The 14,918-nt window shown below is 47.3% G+C and overlaps 1 protein-coding gene across 5 annotated transcripts in view; it reads right to left on the bottom strand.

Moving 5' to 3' along the window:
* Positions 1-14,918, bottom strand: part of GOLM1 (golgi membrane protein 1) — a 182,865-nt gene that overhangs the window by 91,144 nt on the left and 76,803 nt on the right. The window lies entirely within an intron of this gene.

The raw sequence follows: 14,918 nt of genomic DNA, 5'->3' as shown, positions 1-14,918 counted from the left end.
GCGCAGAGCGGGCTTGAACCGGCCCTGATGGTAGCAGTAGAGCAATTGCTACCAGCAGGAGGCACTCGATATCCCGCCTGTGGGGATCCCGACAACTATTCTCCCTCTTGGGGTGTCCACAACACCCCTGGAGGGAGAAAAAAATAGCATGGTGCGCGTAGCCACCGTGCCCGCAGCGTGGCGAGCGCATCAAGCCCACAAGGGGCTCTTTTGCGCTCATCCCGCTGCCGCCATTCTGGAGCCGGTATGCTGGGCTCCGGGATCCCGAATGCCGGTACAGCGTACTATACCCGCTAACAGCTCCAGCATCATCAGTTTCAGTAGAAAGAATATTTTCCACATTTGCTTTGGTGCAGTCAAAACTGAGAAACCGCTTGGGTACTGACAAAGCTGCAAATCTTGTGTTTCTTTATAAGACGTCAATAAACCTAATGTGTAGGATTATTCAGATTTACAAATCAGGAAAGGAAATTGCCAACTATTGTTAACTTTTACCATCATCGCTGTTTCTTTCCTTTTCCAGTTTGTGATTTGTGTGTACTGTAGGTTGCTGTGCCATGCCATAATTCATAGTGACACTGTCAAGTCATTTCAATTAAAATAAGAATTTACTTACCGATAATTCTATTTCTCGGAGTCCGTAGTGGATGCTGGGGTTCCTGAAAGGACCATGGGGAATAGCGGCTCCGCAGGAGACAGGGCACAAAAAAGTAAAGCTTTTACCAGATCAGGTGGTGTGCACTGGCTCCTCCCCCTATGACCCTCCTCCAGACTCCAGTTAGGTACTGTGCCCGGACGAGTGTACACAATAAGGGAGGCAATTTGAATCCCGGGTAAGACTCATACCAGCCACACCAATCACACCGTACAACTTGTGATCTAAACCCAGTTAACAGTATGATAACAGAAAGAGCCTCTTAAAGATGGCTCCTTAACAATATAACCCGAATTTGTTAACAATAACTATGTACAGTATTGCAGATAATCCGCACTTGGGATGGGCGCCCAGCATCCACTACGGACTCCGAGAAATAGAATTATCGGTAAGTAAATTCTTATTTTCTCTATCGTCCTAAGTGGATGCTGGGGTTCCTGAAAGGACCATGGGGATTATACCAAAGCTCCCAAACGGGCGGGAGAGTGCGGATGACTCTGCAGCACCGAATGAGAGAATTCCAAGTCCTCTTTTGCCAGGGTATCAAATTTGTAGAATTTTACAAACGTGTTTTCCCCCGACCACGTAGCTGCTCGACAGAATTGTAATGCCGAGACCCCTCGGGCAGCCGCCCAAGATGAGCCCACCTTCCTTGTGGAATGGACCTTAACAGATTTAGGCTGTGGCAGGCCTGCCACAGAATGAGCAAGTTGAATTGTGTTACAAATCCAACGAGCAATCGTCTGCTTAGAAGCAGGGGCACCCAACTTGTTGGGTGCATATAGTATCAACAGCGAGTCAGATTTTCTGACTTCAGCCGTCCTTGAAATGTATATTTTTAAGGCTCTGACAACGTCCAACAACTTGGAGTCCTCCAAGTCGCCAGTGGCCGCAGGCACCACAATAGGTTGGTTCAGGTGAAACGCTGATACCACCTTAGGGAGAAAATGCGGACGAGTCCTCAGTTCTGCCCTATCCGAATGGAAGATTAGATAAGGGCTTTTATAAGATAAAGCCGCCAATTCAGATACTCTCCTGGCGGAAGCCAGGGCCAGTAACATAGTCACTTTCCATGTGAGATATTTAAAATCCACCTTTTTCAATGGTTCAAACCAATGGGATTTGAGGAAATCTAAAACTACATTTAGATCCCACGGTGCCACCGGAGGCACCACAGGAGGCTGTATATGCAGTACTCCTTTAACAAAAGTCTGTACCTCAGGAACTGAGGCCAATTCTTTTTGGAAGAATATTGACAGGGCCGAAATTTGAACCTTAATAGATCTCAATTTGAGACCCATAGACAATCCTGATTGTAGGAAATGTAGGAAACGACCCAGTTGAAATTCCTCCGTCGGAACACTCCGATCCTCGCACCACGCGACATATTTTCGCCAAATGCGGTGATAATGTTTCGCGGTGACTTCCTTCCTTGCCTTAATCAAGGTAGGAATGACTTCTTCTGGAATGCCTTTCCCTTTTAGGATCTGGCGTTCAACCGCCATGCCGTCAAACGCAGCCGCGGTAAGTCTTGAAAGAGACAGGGACCCTGTTGTAGCAGGTCCCTTCTCAGAAGTAGAGGGCACGGGTCGTCCGTGACCAACTCTTGAAGTTCCGGGTACCAAGTCCTTCTTGGCCAATCCGGAGCCACTAGTATTGTTCTTACTCCTCCTCACCGTATAATCTTCAATACCTTTGGTATGAGAGGCAGAGGAGGAAACACATATACTGATTTGTACACCCAAGGTGTTACCAGTGCGTCCACAGCTATTGCCTGTGGATCTCTTGACCTGGCGCAATACTTGTCCAGTTTCTTGTTGAGGCGAGACGCCATCATGTCTACCATTGGTCTTTCCCAACAGTTTATTAGCATGTGGAAGACTTCTGGATGAAGACCCCCCTCTCCCGGGTGAATATCGTGTCTGCTGAGGAAGTCTGCTTCCCAGTTGTCCACGCCCGGGAAGAACACTGCTGACAGTGCTATTACGTGATTCTCCGCCCAGCGAAGAATCTTGGCAGCTTCTGCCATTGCACTCCTGCTTCTTGTGCCGCCCTGTCTGTTTACATGGGCGACCGCCGTGATGTTGTCCGACTGAATCAACACCGGTTTTCCTTGCAGGAGTGGTTCCGCCTGGCTTAGAGCATTTTAGATTGCTCTTAGTACCAGAATGTTTATGTGAAGAGACTTTTCCAGGTTCGTCCATACCCCCTGGAAGTTTCTTCCTTGTGTGACTGCTCCCCAACCTCTCAGGCTGGCGTCCGTGGTCACCAGGATCAAATCCTGTATGCCGAATCTGCGGCCCTCCAATAGATGAGCCTTTTGCAACCACCACAGAAGATATACCCTTGTCCTTGGCGACAGGGTTATTCGCAGGTGCATCTGAGGATGCGACCCTGACCATTTGTCCAACAGATCCCTTTGGAAAATTCTTGCATGGAATCTGCCGAATGGAATTGCTTCGTAAAAAGCCACCATTTTTCCCAGGACTCTTGTGCATTGATGTACAGACACCTTTCCTGGTTTTAGGAGGTTCCTGACAGGTCGGATAACTCCTTGGCTTTTTCCTCGGGAAGAAAAACCTTTTTCTGAACCGTGTCCAGAATCATCCCTAGGAACAGCAGACGTATCGTCGGAAAACAGCTGCGATTCTTGGAATATTTAGAATCCAGTCGTGCCGTCGAAGAACTACTTTAGATAGTGCTCTTCCGACCTCCAACTGTTCTCTGGAACTTGCCCTTTTTAGGTCGTGCAAGTAAGGGATAATTTAGATGCCTTTTTTCTTTGAAGAAACATCTTTTCGGCCATTACCTTGGTAAAAAGGCCCGGGGTGCCGTGGATAATTCAAACGGCATCGTCTGAAACTGATATTGACAGTTCTGTACCACGAACCAGAGGTACCCTTGATGAGAAGGACAAAATTTGGACATGGAGGTAATCCTTGATGTCCAGGGACACCATATAGTCCCCTTTTTTCCGGTTCGCTATCACTGCTCTGAGTGACTTTATCTCGATTTGAACCTTTTATGTAAGTGTTCAAAACATTTTAGATTTAGACTATGTGTCACCAAGCCGTCTGGCTTCAGTACCACAATATAGTGTGGAAAAATAATACCCTTTTCCTTGTCGTAGGAGGGGTACTTTGATTATCACCTGCTGGATATACAGCTTGTGAATTGTTTCCAATGCTGCCTCCCTGTCGGAGGGAGCCGTTGGTAAAGCAGACTTCAGGAACCTGCGAGGAGAAGATGTCTCGACTCTCCAATCTTTACCCCTGGGATAATACTCGTACGATCTAGGGGTCAACTTGCGAGTGATCCCACTGCGCCCTGAGACTCTTGAGACTACCCCCCCACCTTGAGTCCGCTTGCACGGCCCCAGCGTCATGCTGAGGACTTGGCAGACGCGGTGGAGGGCTTCTTTTCCTGGGAAAGGGCTGCCTGCTGCAGTCTACTTCCCTTACCTCTATGTCTGGGCAGATATGACTGGCCTTTTGCCTGCATGCCCTCATGGGAAAGGAAAGATTGAGGCTGAAAAGACGGTGTCTTTTTTAGCTGAGATGTAACTTGGGGTAAAAAAGGTTGGATTTCCCAGCTGTTGCTGTGGTCCCCAGGTCCGATGGACCGACCCCCAAATAACTCCTTCCCTTTATACAGCAATACTTCCATCTGCCGTATGGGATCTGTATCACCTGACCACTGTCGTGTCCCTGACATCTTCTGGGAGATATGGACAACGCACTTATCTTGATGCCAGAGAGCAAATATCCCTCTGTGCATCTCACATACATATATATAGAATGCATCCTATTAAATGCTCTACATGAATAAAATATTTTCAGTCAGGGAATCCGACCAAGCCAACCCAGCACTGCATCTCCAGGCTGATGGCGATCGCTGGTCGCAGTATAACCACCGTATGTGTGTATATACTTTTTAGGATATTTTTCCAGCTTCCTATCAGCTGGCTCCTTGAGGGCGGCCGTATCTGGAGACGGTAACGCCACTTGATAAGCGTGTGAGCGCCTTATCACCCTAAGGGGTGTTTCCCAACGTACCCTAATTTCTGGCGGGAAAGGGTATAACGCCAATATTTGCTATCGGGGTAACCCTACGCATCATCACACACTTCATTTTATTTTATCTGATTCAGGAAAAACTACAGGTAGTTTTTTCCACTCCCACATAATACCCTTTCTTGTGGTACTTGTAGTATCAGAAACACGTAACACCTCCTTCATTGCCCTTAACGTGTGGCCCTAATGAGAAATACGTTTGTTTATTCACCGTCGACACTGTATTCAGTGTCCGTGTCTGTGTCGACCGACTGAGGTAAATGGGCGTTTTTAAAACCCCTGACGGTGTTTCTGAGACGCCTGGACCGGTCCTAATAGATTGTCGGCCGTCTCATGTCGTCAACCGACCTTGCAGCGTGTTGACATTCTCACGTAATTCTCTAAATAAGCCATCCATTCCGGTGTCGACTCCCTAGAGAGTGACATCACCATTACAGGCAATTTCTCCGCCTCCTCACCAACATCGTCCTCATACATGTCGACACACACGTACCGACACACAGCACACACACCGGGAATGCTCTGACAGAGGACAGGACCCACTAGCCCTTTGGGGAGACAGAGGGAGAGTCTGCCAGCACACACCAAAAACGCTATAATTATATAGGGACAACCTTATATAAGTGTTTCTCCCTTATAGCATCTTTTATATATATACAATATCGCCAAAATCAGTGCCCCCCCTCTCTGTTTTAACCCTGTTTCTGTAGTGCAGTGCAGGGGAGAGCCTGGGAGCCTTCTCTCCAGCTTTTCTGTGAGAGAAAATGGCGCTGTGTGCTGAGGAGATAGGCCCCGCCCCTTTTACGGCGGGCTCGTCTCCCGCTATTTTTGAAGTTAGGCAGGGGTTAAATATCTCCATATAGCCTCTGTGGGCTATATGTGAGGTATTTTTTGCCTCTAATAAGGTTTTTATTTGCCTCTCAGAGCGCCCCCCCCAGCGCTCTGCACCCTCAGTGACTGTTGTGTGAAGTGTGCTGAGAGGAAAATGGCGCACAGCTGCAGTGCTGTGCGCTACCTTTATGAAGACTCAGGAGTCTTCAGCCGCCGATTTTGGACCTCTTCTCTCTTCAGCGTCTGCAAGGGGGCCGGCGGCGCGGCTCCGGTGACCATCCAGGCTGTACCTGTGATCGTCCCTCTGGAGCTAGTGTCCAGTAGCCAAGCAGCAAATCCACTCTGCACGCAGGTGAGTTCACTACTTCTCCCCTAAGTCCCTCGTTGCAGTGATCCTGTTGCCAGCAGGACTCACTGTAAAGTAAAAAACCTAAGCTAAACTTTCTCTAAGCAGCTCTTTAGGAGAGCCACCTAGATTGCACCCTTCTCGTTCGGGCACAAAATCTAACTGGAGTCTGGAGGAGGGTCATAGGGGGAGGAGCCAGTGCACACCACCTGATCTGGTAAAAGCTTTACTTTTTTGTGCCCTGTCTCCTGCGGAGCCGCTATTCCCCATGGTCCTTTCAGGAACCCCAGCATCCACTTAGGACGATAGAGAAATATATTAAAGTTACAGTATTATAAAAGAACTTGGTATTATTATTTTTACTGTTTATTTTACTTTATCATTTTTATAAAAATACAATTCAAATAAAAAAAAAAAAAGTTTTAAATAAAAAAAAATAAGAATTTACTTACCGATAATTCTATTTCTCGTAGTCCGTAGTGGATGCTGGGGACTCCGTAAGGACCATGGGGAATAGCGGGTCCGCAGGAGACTGGGCACAAAAGTAAAGCTTTAGAACTACCTGGTGTGCACTGGCTCCTCCCCCCATGACCCTCCTCCAAGCCTCAGTTAGGATACTGTGCCCGGACGAGCGTACACAATAAGGAAGGATTTTGAATCCCGGGTAAGACTCATACCAGCCACACCAATCACACCATATAACTTGTGATCTAAACCCAGTTAACAGCATGATAACAGAGGAGCCTCTAGAAAAGATGGCTCACTACAGCAATAACCCGATTTTTGGGTAACAATAACTATGTACCAGTATTGCAGACAATCCGCACTTGGGATGGGCGCCCAGCATCCACTACGGACTACGAGAAATAGAATTATCGGTAAGTAAATTCTTATTTTCTCTAACGTCCTAAGTGGATGCTGGGGACTCCGTAAGGACCATGGGGATTATACCAAAGCTCCCAAACGGGCGGGAGAGTGCGGATGACTCTGCAGCAGCAAATGAGAGAACTCCAGGTCCTCCTCAGCCAGGGTATCAAATTTGTAGAATTTTACAAACGTATTTGCTCCTGACCAAGTAGCTGCTCGGCAAAGTTGTAAAGCCGAGACCCCTCGGGCAGCCGCCCAAGATGAGCCCACCTTCCTTGTGGAATGGGCTTTTACAGATTTTGGCTGTGGCAGGCCTGCCACAGAATGTGCAAGCTGAATTGTACTACAAATCCAACGAGCAATAGTCTGCTTAGAAGCAGGAGCACCCAGCTTGTTGGGTGCATACAGAATAAACAACGAGTCAGATTTTCTGACTCCAGCCGTCCTGGAAACCTATATTTCCAGGGCTCTGACAACGTCTAGCAACTTGGAGTCCTCCAAGTCCCTAGTAGCCGCAGGCACCACAATAGGTTGATTCAGGTGAAACGCTGAAAACCACCTTAGGGAGAAACTGAGGACAAGTCCTCAATTCCGCCCTGTCCGAATGGAAAATCAGATGAGGGCTTTTACAGGATAAAGCCGCCAATTCTGACACGCACCTGGCCCAGGCCAGGGCCAACAGCATGACCACTTTCCATGTGAGATATTTTAACTCCACATATTTAAGTGGTTCAAACCAATGTGACTTTTGGAACCCAAAAACTACATTTAGATCCCAAGGTGCCACTGGAGGCACAAAAGGAGGCTGTATATACAGTACCCCTTTCACAAACGTCTGAACTTCAGGGACTGAAGCTAGTTCTTTTTGGAAGAAAATTGACAGGGCCGAAATTTGAACCTTAATGGACCCCCATTTCAGGCCCATAGACACTCCTGTTTGCAGGAAATGTAGGAATCGACCTAGTTGAAAATTCCTCCGTCGGGGCCTTACTGGCCTCGTACCACGCAACATATTTTCGCCAAATGCGGTGATAATGTTTTGCAGTTATATCTTTCCTGGCTTTGATCAGGATACGGATGACTTCATCCGGAATGCCTTTTTCCTTCAGGATCCGACGTTCAACCGCCCTGCCGTTAAACGCAGCCGCGGTAAGTCTTGGAACAGACAGGGTCCTTGCTGGAGCAGGTCCCTTCTTACAGGTAGAGGCCACGGATCCTCCGTGAGCATCTCTTGAAGTTCCGGTTACCAAGTCCTTCTTGGCCAATCCGGAGCCACGAATATAGTGCTTACTCCTCTCCATCTTATAATTCTCAGTACCTTGGTTATGAGAGGCAGAGGAGGGAACACATACACTGACTGGTACACCCACTGTGTTACCAGAGCGTCTACAGCTATTGCCTGAGGGTCCCTTGACCTGGCGCAATACTTGTCGAGTTTTATAAACATGTGGAAGACTTCTGGGTGAAGTCCCCACTCTCCCGGGTGGAGGTCGTGTCTGCTGAGGAAGTCTGCTTCCCAGTTGTCCACTCCCGGAATGAATACTGCTGACAGTGCTATCACATGATTTTCCGCCCAGCGAAGAATCCTTGCAGCTTCTGCCATTTCCCTTCTGCTTCTTGTGTCACCCTGTCTGTTTACGTGGGTGACTGCCGTGATGTTGTCCGAATGGATCAACTCCGGGTGACCTTGAAGCAGAGGTCTTGCTGAGCTTAGAGCATTGTAAATGGCCCTTAGCTTCAGGATATTTATGTGAAGTGATGTCTCCAGGCTTGACCATAAGCTCTGGAAATTCCTTCCCTGTGCGACTGCTCCCCAGCCTCGCAGGCTGGCATCCGTGGTCACCAGGACCCAGTCCTGAATGTGCGGCCCTCTAGAAGATGAGCACTCTGCAACCACCACAGGAGAGACACCCTTGTGCTTGGTGACAGGGTTATCCGCTGATGCATCTGAAGATGCGACCCAGACCATTTGTCCAGCAGGTCCCACTGGAAAGTTCTTGCGTGGAATCTGCCGCATGGGATTGCTTCATAGGAAGCCACCATTTTTCCCAGAACCATCTCATTGATGTACTGAGACTTGGCTCGGTTATAGGAGGTTCCCGACTAGCTCGGATAACTCCCTGACTTTCTCCTCCGGGAGAAACACCTTTTTCTGAACTGTGTCCAGGATCATCCCTAAGAACAGAAGACGAGTCGTCGGAATCAGCTGCGATTTTGGAATATTGAGAATCCAATCGTGCTGCCGCAACACTACCTGAGATAGTGCTACACCGACCTCCAACTGTACCTTGGATCTTACCCTTATCAGGGAATCGTCCAAGTAAGGGATAACTAAAATTCCCTTCCTTCGAAGGAGTATCATCATTTCGGCCATTACCTTGGTAAAGACCCGGGGTGCCGTGGACCATCCATACGGCAGCGTCTGAAACTGATAGTGACAGTTCTGTACCATAAACCTGAGGTACCCTTGGTGAGAAGGGTAAATTTGGACATGAAGGTAAGCATCCTTGATGTCCCGAGACATCATGTAGTCCTCTTCTTCCAGGTTCGCAATCACTGCTCTGAGTGACTCAATCTTGAATTTGAACCTCTGTATGTAAGTGTTCAAAGATTTTAGATTTAGAATCGGTCTCACCGAGCCGTCCGGCTTCGGTACCACAACAGTGTGGAATAATACCCCGTTCCCTGTTGCAGGAGGGGTACCTTGATTATCACCTGCTGGGAATACAGCTTGTGAATGGCTTCCAAAACTGTCTCCCTGTCAGAAGGAGACATCGGTAAAGCCGACTTTAGGAAACGGCGAGGGGGAGACGTCTCGAATTCCAATTTGTACCCCTGAGATATCACCTGAAGGATCCAGGGGTCTACTTGCGAGTGAGCCCACTGCGCGCTGAAATTCATTGAGACGGGCCCCCACCGTGCCTGATTCTGCTTGTAAAGCCCCAGCGTCATACTGAGGGCTTGGCAGAGGCGGGAGAGGGTTTCTGTTCCTGGGAACTGGCTGATTTCTGCAGCCTTTTTCCTCTCCCTCTGTCACGGGGCAGAAATGAGGAACCTTTTGCCCGCTTGCCCACGAAAAGACTGCGCCTGATAATACGGCGTCTTCTCATGTTGAGAGGCAACCTGGGGTACAAACGTGGATTTCCCAGCTGTTGCCGTGGCCACCAGGTCTGAAAGACCGACCCCAAATAACTCCTCCCCTTAATAAGGCAATCCTTCCAAATGCCGTTTGGAATCCGCATCACCTGACCACTGTCGTGTCCATAACCCTCTACTGGTAGAAATGGACAACGCACTTAGACTTGATGCCAGTCGGCAAATATTCCGCTGTGCATCACGCATATATAGAAATGCATCTTTTAAATGCTCTATAGGCAATAATATACTGTCCCTATCTAGGGTATCAATATTTTCAGTCAGGGAATCCGACCATGCCAACCCAGCACTGCACATCCAGGCTGAGGCGATTGCTGGTCGCAGTATAACACCAGTATGTGTGTAAATACCTTTTAGGATGCCCTCCTGCTTTCTATCAGCAGGATCCTTAAGGGCGGCCATCTCAGGAGAGGGTAGAGCCCTTGTTCTTACAAGCGTGTGAGCGCTTTATCCACCCTAGGGGGTGTTTCCCAACGCACCCTAACCTCTGGCGGGAAAGAATATAATGCCAATAACATTTTAGAAATTATCAGTTGTTATCGGGGGAAACCACACATCATCACACACCTCATTTAATTTCTCAGATTCAGGAAAACTACAGGTAGTTTTTCCTCACCGAACATAATACCCCTTTTTGGTGGTACTCGTATTATCAGAAATGTGTAAAACATTTTTCATTGCCTCAATCATGTAACGTGTGGCCCTACTGGAAGTCACATTTGTCTCTTCACCGTCGCCACTGGAGTCAGTATCCGTGTCGGCGTCTATATCTGCCATCTGAGATAACGGGCGCTTTAGAGCCCCTGACGGCCTATGAGACGTCTGGACAGGCACAAGCTGAGTAGCCGGCTGTCTCATGTCAACCACTGTCTTTTATACAGAGCTGACACTGTTACGTAATTCCTTCCAACAGTTCATCCACTCAGGTGTCGACCCCCTAGGGGGTGACATCACTATTACAGGCAATCTGCTCCGTCTCCACATCATTTTTCTCCTCATACATGTCGACACAAACGTACCGACATACAGCACACACACAGGGAATGCTCTAATGGAGGACAGGACCCCACTAGCCCTTTGGGGAGACAGAGGGAGAGTTTGCCAGCACACACCAGAGCGCTATATATATACAGGGATAACCTTATATAAGTGTTTTTCCCCTTATAGCTGCTGTATCTTTAATACTGCGCGTAATTAGTGCCCCCCCTCTCTTTTTTAACCCTTTCTGTAGTGTAGTGACTGCAGGGGAGAGCCAGGGAGCTTCCCTCCAACGGAGCTGTGAGGGAAAATGGCGCCAGTGTGCTGAGGAGATAGGCTCCGCCCCCTTATCGGCGGCCTTATCTCCCGTTTTTCTATGTATTCTGGCAGGGGTTAAATTCATCCATATAGCCCAGGAGCTATATGTGATGCATTTTTTGCCATCCAAGGTGTTTTATTGCGTCTCAGGGCGCCCCCCTCCCCAGCGCCCTGCACCCTCAGTGACCGGAGTGTGAAGTGTGCTGAGAGCAATGGCGCACAGCTGCAGTGCTGTGCGCTACCTTGTTGAAGACAGGACGTCTTCTGCCGCCGATTTTCCGGACCTCTTCTGTCTTCTGGCTCTGTAAGGGGGCCGGCGGCGCGGCTCTGGGACCCATCCATGGCTGGGCCTGTGATCGTCCCTCTGGAGCTAATGTCCAGTAGCCTAAGAAGCCCAATCCACTCTGCACGCAGGTGAGTTCGCTTCTTCTCCCCTTAGTCCCTCGATGCAGTGAGCCTGTTGCCAGCAGGTCTCACTGAAAATAAAAAACCTAAAACTAAACTTTTCACTAAGCAGCTCAGGAGAGCCACCTAGTGTGCACCCTTCTCGTTCGGGCACAAAAATCTAACTGAGGCTTGGAGGAGGGTCATGGGGGGAGGAGCCAGTGCACACCAGGTAGTTCTAAAGCTTTACTTTTGTGCCCAGTCTCCTGCGGAGCCGCTATTCCCCATGGTCCTTACGGAGTCCCCAGCATCCACTTAGGACGTTAGAGAAATCTGATTTTAATCAAAAATCTTTTTTTATTTTTTTAAATCATTTATTTTTTTCACACCCTGATAACAATAATATTTACATATTGTTCTAATGTCCCATTCAATGAGAAGGCTGGAAAACAAGTGTAATGCCTAAATATGTTTAGCCCAGATTTAAAGAGCCCCTGGGTTTCATCGGTTTTCACTTCTCACAGACGCCTCCTGCTTGTAATTGCATACTAGCCGCACAATATTGCACAGCTGCTTCCTTGTGGATGTGCAATAGCCTACAACTTTGAATCAGGTTCAATATTTGTTATACAGTATGTAATGATCAAAAAATAGAGGATAGCTTTAGTATTCAGGGTTTCACAAACCCTTTAGGGTATCTGCTGTGTAAACTTCACTGTGCAGGAATACAATCTGTGTAGATGTGAAGACTTCCTATCCGCATGCTTTAGTCCTTCACAGCCACGTAATAAAAAAAATGGAAATTTCCAGACATAAAGTGTTTATAATGAGAAAATTAAACACAAATGAAACAGTACCAGAACCAGGCTTTTAAAGGAGCAATGGTATGGTTGGGGAGATTCTGTACCGTACTATTCTTAAATGTCCCAGAAAGGTAGTGGAAGTGTTGTTTTTTCCTTGTAGCAATGGGCCTAATTCAGATCTGATCACTGGGCTGCGTTTTTTGCTGCCCTATGATCAGATAGTCGCCGCCTACAGGCGGAGGGTAAAATCGCTGTGCAAGTGTGCGTTCCTATGTGTTGCAGAGCTGAACAAAAATCAGTTTGTGCATTCTCTGCATAGCAAAGGACTTACTTATCCAGTGCGATTGAATCCTGCTGATCGGGGCCGGAGCTGACGTCACACACCCTCCCTGAAAACGCTTGGGCCCGCCTGCATTTTTCCGGACACTCCCTGAAAACATTTAGTTGCCACCCACAAACGGCCTTTTCCTGTTAATCACCTTGCGAATGGATCCTTCGCACCATCCAGTCGATAACCGCCGATACCCGTAGAAGCCGTCCGATGTGCCGTCGCATTGCGGCTCATACGCGTTTCGTATCTGATCGCCCGCTGTGCGAAAACGCACAGCAGTGATCAGATCTGATTTAGGCCCAATGTCCTTTAGGCATAAGAGTCCAGTGTAAAGGAGGGTCTGGATCCTCTCAACTTTAAACTACACTACCACTTCTCAAAAGTGTGGTTTCATATCACGCAGATTCCCAAGGGAAGCATCAAAACTACAAAAATAGTAAACCCCTAACTTATCGAGTAGCTCTGAGGACATTCTTTATATTAACTTATCGTGTATCTCGGCTACTTCCTCAAACTTTGCATTAGTTTTGCGAGTTGAATTTGTTATGTATGGAGACGTACCGGCGGATCCTCCACCTCTGTCTCTTTCCCCTCTCCTCTATACCTTCCCCTTCTTTCCCCCCTCTCTTCTTCTCTTGCCTTTTCTTCACCCTTCCGTTCTTTACTTGTACAATTACGAGACTATTATTTGGTTCCTCTTTAAATGGTCTGCTTCTGTTACTCACGATGTCTACTTCTTTATTTCTTTTATTATCGGTGTAATGTTTTTTACTCTGGGAACCCCATGACCCCTTTATTAAGGTTGTATTTTTATTCTATATATGTTGTTGTTGTTTTATGGATATATTCTCCCCACACTGTGGGGGACATTGTTGTCCCTTATAACCTGAAAAGTAAATAAACAATTTAAAAAAAAAACTACAAAAATATACAAAGTATCATTCTGCTACAGAATATATTTTTATCATTTTATGTTATTATAATATGTTACTATATTAAGATTTAGCATCTTAGAGGGAATCCTGTTGGTGTTCTTTTGATTGCATATGGATTTACTGAGGCTGCAAAAAAACTTTTAGGCGCACACTTTATACCCCCTAATCTTGACCTTTTCTGGAATTCAAAAATCCCATTCAATTTACCAAGGCCAATGTTCAGTAATGCAGTCCCAAAATGACAGCAATGTCAGACTGAAATCATTAATAGGCATGGCAGACAATGAGCAATTGCAGTCTGCATGCCCAAGTTCTGATTCAGACACCAAAGTGTATTTGGAGCATTTGAAATTTGAATCACAACTTGGGAGTTTTAATGTTTCATATAACCTTATTGGCCATGTCACAGTGCTGGGGGCAGCATCAGAGTGGAGGGCAGAGCAGGGGTCCCTTCACCAGTATAAAAGGAAGGGTATGATTGCTCAGTCTGTCACAGTCAGAAGCCATACCAGTGCGAGTACTGCAATCGCCCGTTCTCTGACCTGCACCTCCAAGATGTAGCATCTGGAGGCCCACAACGCCAGCAAGGGACACAAGTACCCCCACTGTGTAAAGAAGCTCAACCACTTGGGGATTGTGTAAGCTTATAAATTATGAAGATCCCAGAAAGGAAAGTGGAAGTGTTCATAAGAGGCTGGTCTCTGTCAGGGTGCATGCTCAAATAAGCCTTGGGTGCCCATGACCCTGCTGCCAGGTCAGCGGTTGTCCTTCTTTGGACCACTAACCACTGCATACCAGGAACACTCCACAAGACCTGTTTTGGAGATGCTCATCTAGCCATCCCAATCTGGCCCTTGACAAAGTTGCTGAGATCCTTACACTTGCCCATTTTTCCTGCATCCAACACATTCATTTCAAGAACTGAGGACATGATTCAGAGGTGGACACAAAGTGTTTGCAATGCAGATGTTTGTACAGATGAGAGATTATTATTGTACTGTGCATGTGGACAACACACAGCTTGCGACTGCGAATTCTTATGCAGATGTAATTTCTTGCGACTGAAATTCTGAGCAACCATAAGTTGTTCAGAGATCTGATGTTGCAACCAATGTTGCATCTATTCTGGGTCTGTTTCATACTAGCACACTATTACAATTTTGTTGCATTTGGGTGATTATCATTGGTCTGCACATACGTCTCACCTGCAATGCACACGTGAGGCATTTTAATTGCCATTA

This window comes from Pseudophryne corroboree, chromosome 1, assembly GCF_028390025.1.
Source record: "Pseudophryne corroboree isolate aPseCor3 chromosome 1, aPseCor3.hap2, whole genome shotgun sequence".
Classification (NCBI taxonomy): Eukaryota; Metazoa; Chordata; class Amphibia; order Anura; family Myobatrachidae; genus Pseudophryne; species Pseudophryne corroboree.
The sequence above is the reverse complement of the archived record's forward strand: the minus strand, read 5'-3'. Positions and strand labels throughout refer to the sequence as shown.